Source organism: Glycine soja, unplaced genomic scaffold (genome assembly GCF_004193775.1).
Source record: "Glycine soja cultivar W05 unplaced genomic scaffold, ASM419377v2 tig00011822_1_pilon, whole genome shotgun sequence".
Lineage (NCBI taxonomy): Eukaryota > Viridiplantae > Streptophyta > Magnoliopsida > Fabales > Fabaceae > Glycine > Glycine soja.
Window position 1 is genome coordinate 85,630 of NW_021143682.1, and position 4,016 is coordinate 89,645.

At 42.5% G+C, this 4,016-nt stretch overlaps 1 non-coding gene across 1 annotated transcript; it reads left to right on the plus strand.

Moving 5' to 3' along the window:
• Positions 1-3,216: 3,216 nt before the first annotated feature.
• On the plus strand, positions 3,217-3,323 carry LOC114404250. Its single transcript, XR_003664871.1, has one exon. It is a non-coding gene; the product is annotated as a small nucleolar RNA R71 (small nucleolar RNA).
• Positions 3,324-4,016: the final 693 nt, after the last annotated feature.

Consider the following 4,016-nt stretch of genomic DNA (forward strand, 5'->3'; position numbering starts at 1 on the left):
CACATAAGCTCAAAAGGGGCTGTCCAATCGGGTGCCTGGATGATGGGGGTGGTAGTCAACACTCTTTTGAGGCAATCAAAAGTCTCTTTGCATCTGTCATTAAAGTCAAACTCCACCTCCTTTTGCAACAAGTTGGACAGTGGAAGGGCTACTTTGCTAAAATCCCTTATAAAGCGCCTGTAGAATCCTGCATGACCAAGAAAAGATCACACCTCTCGCACACAAGTGGGGTAAGGCAATTGTGAAATAACAGAAATTTTTGCAGGATCTACTTCAATACCCTTATTGGAAATAATGTGGCCTAAAACTATACCTTGCTCAACCATAAAATGACATTTTTCAAAATTTAGAACAAGGTTAGTTTCAATGCATCTATTCAAAACTTTTTCCAAACTATTCAAACAACCATCAAAAGAGGATCCATATACAGTGAAATCATCCATAAACACTTCTATGCAATTTTCTAAAAAGTCACTGAAAATACTAATCATGCACCGCTGGAAGGTACCAGGGGCATTGCACAGGCCGAAAGGCATCCTCCTATAAGCAAAAGTGCCGAAGGGGCAGGTGAATGTGGTCTTTTCCTGATCCTCAGGAGCAATAGTAATTTGCATATAACCAGAAAAACCATCAAGGAAACAGTAGTGGGATTTACCTGCCAGGCGTTCAAGCATCTGGTCAATGAATGGCAAGGGAAAATGGTCCTTTTTGGTAACCTGGTTCAGCCTCCTATAGTCAATGCAGACTCTCCAACTGTTCTGCACCCGAGTAGGAATCAGCTCCTCCTTCTCATTTCTGATCACTGTGAGGCCAGTCTTCTTCGGGACTACCTGGACGGGACTCACCCATTGGCTATCGGAGATAGGATAAATGATTCCAGCTTGCAAAAGCTTGGTTATCTCCTTCTTCACTACATCAAGAATCACCGGGTTGAGTCTTCTCTGTGGTTGTCTTACCGGTTTAGCTCCATCCTCTAAATTTATTTGATGCATACATGTGGATGGGCTAATACCAGGAATGTCCGCCAGGGTCCAGCCTATAGCCTTCTTATGCTTCTTGAGAACTGACAACAACTTCTCCTCTTGCTCATCAGCAAGGGAGGCAGATATAATCACTGGAAAACTCTTGCTATCATCCAAGTAAGCGTATTTTAAATTTGATGGCAGAGGCTTCAATTCTGGTGTGGTCGGCTGGACAGTGGTGGAAGGGGATGGTTTCTCAGCCTTTACCTCATAAAGAAAGTCAGAGGTATGTGTACTTCCTGAAACATGGTTAGTCCTATCTGACTCTATAAAATCAATCTCAAGAGGTAAAACACCACCACCAGGCATGCAATCAATATCACTCTCAGATTCACTCTCAGCATCAAATTCAGACATATGATCAAGTACAATTTCATACTCAATGCATGAAGAGTGAGAGGCATGCAGATTAGAATAAAGATCAGTCATGTATTCATCAACAACATGGTCAATTATTTCAGCACGAAATACAGAAAGATCTTCAGATGGGTATTTCATAGCATCCAGAATATTAAAATGAACAGTTATATCACCAAACTCCATGGACAGTGTGCCTGCATAAACATCTATCTTAGTTCTAGCAGTTTTCATAAAGGGTCTGCCTAGAATGATGGGAACTGATCCTTGAGAAAATCCATCATCCATATTCAAAATATAAAAATCAACAGGGAAAATCAGTTTACCAACTCTAACTAAGACATCTTCTATGAAACCAACAGGGTAGGCAACACTTCTATTAGCTAAATGAATTACCACATCAGTTGACTGCAAGGGGCCTAGAGATAGAGAATTAAAAATAGACAGAGGCATAACACTAACAGAAGCTCCTAAATCTAGCATGGCATTGTCAAACTTACTATTCCCTATGATACAAGGTATGCTGAATGTACCTGGATCTTTGCATTTTTCAGGAATTTGAGGAACAGATTTACCAATCAATGCGGAGACATTTCTGCCCATGCTAATCCGTTCACTTCCTTTAAGCTTCCGCTTATTAGTGCACAGCTCCTTCAAGAATTTGGCATATCTTGGAATTTGCTTTATTGCATCCAACAGAGGTATGTTTACCTCTACCTTTCTAAACGTTTCCAAGATCTCTTTCTCTGCCTCTTCCATTTTTTTGTTGGAAACTGCTCTTGGAGGGAATGGAAGGGGGGGAATGTGCTGCTTCTACAAATCAGAATTACCTGTTGGAGAAGATTCACCTGCACAGAAATTGTTAGGTAAATTTTTGTCATCACCTTTTTCTGGAATAGAGTGAAGTTTGGCAGGTTCATTTGCATATGAGGAAGGTGCTACGGGTTGAGGTCCTTGACATTGCTTTCCCGACCTCAATGAAATGGCACTGACATTTTTGGGATTTTGGACAGCTTGAGAAGGCAGCTTGCCAGAATTCTGGGACTGTTGTTGATTCAATTGGGTAGCCAATTGTCCCATCTGATTGGTTAAGCTCTGAATGGAGGCTCTGGTCTCTTGCTGAAATTGCATGTTTTGCATAGTCATTTGCCTCACAAGTTCTTCGAGGAAAGGTTGTGGAGGGGCCTCAACTGTTGGCTGTTTCTGGGGTTGTTGCTGTTGTTGGATTGGTGGAGGAATGTATGGTCTGCTTGGGCCAGCAGCATTTTGGAAGGAAGGAGCAGGCTGCTGTTGTTGTTGCTGAGGGCTGGACCATTTGAGGTTAGGGTGATTCCTCCATCCAGGGTTGTATCTTTTGCTGGAAAGGTCATAATTGCTCTGCTGTGGTTGATTTTGCTGCTGAGGTTGAGGAGGTCTATTGTAAATATTTGCAGCATAAGCTTCAGGCTGCTCAATTGCTCCAGGTTGCTGCATGGAAGGGCAAAGGTCTGTATGGTGGTCAGCAGAGGAGCACAAACCACAAACCCTTGCAACAGGTACAGATTTCTGATTCAAGGCCAGCTGGGTTACCAAGTTAACCAATGCATCCAGTTTGCCTTCAAGCTTCTTAGTTTCAGATGATGCAGATGGGTTTGTAGCTACCTCATGCACTCCTCTAATGACTATGGCATCATTTCTGGCGCTAAACTGCTGGGAGTTGGAGGCCATCTTCTCAATTAAATTTCTGGCTTCAGCAGGAGTCATGTCTCCAAGGGCTCCACCACTGGCAACATCTATCATACTTCTCTCCATATTACTGAGTCCTTCATAAAAATATTGGAGAAGAAGCTGTTCTGAAATCTGATGGTGGGGGCAACTGGCACATAGTTTCTTAAATCTCTCCCAGTACTCATACAGGCTCTCTCCACTGAGTTGTCTAATACCTGAGATATCCTTCCTGATGGCTGTGGTCCTGGAAGCAGGGAAAAATTTCTCTAAGAATACTCTCTTAAGGTCATCCCAGCTCGTGATGGACCTTGGAGCAAGGTAATACAGCCAGTCCTTTGCCACTCCCTCTAATGAATGAGGAAAAGCCTTCAGAAATATGTGATCCTCTTGGACATCTGGGGGTTTCATGGTGGAGCAGACAATGTGAAATTCTTTCAAATGTTTGTGCGGGTCTTCACCTGCAAGGCCATGAAACTTTGGAAGCAAATGAATCAGTCCAGTTTTAAGAACATATGGGACATCCTCATCAGGGTATTGGATGCACAAGCTTTCGTAGGTGAAATCAGGTGCAGCCATTTCCCTTAGAGTCCTCTCACGAGGTGGAGGTTGTGCCATGTTCTCAGAATGTGCAAAATCAGAATGCTCAGAATCAGAATGCTCAAAATTATAATGCTCAAGATCAGGATGTTCAAAATCACCAATAACAGAATGCACAGATTCACCAGTTATGGAATGCTCAGAATGATCAAAAGGTATAAAATGATGCCTAACTAATCTATGAAATGTCCTACCTATCTCAGGATCAAAGGGTTGTAAGTCAGATGGATTGCCTCTAGTCATACACTACATTCAGCATGCACACAACTAGTTGCCTTGTCATGTAAATAAAGGTGTAGGTTTGAACTACAGCTACCCTCAAATGATATCCAA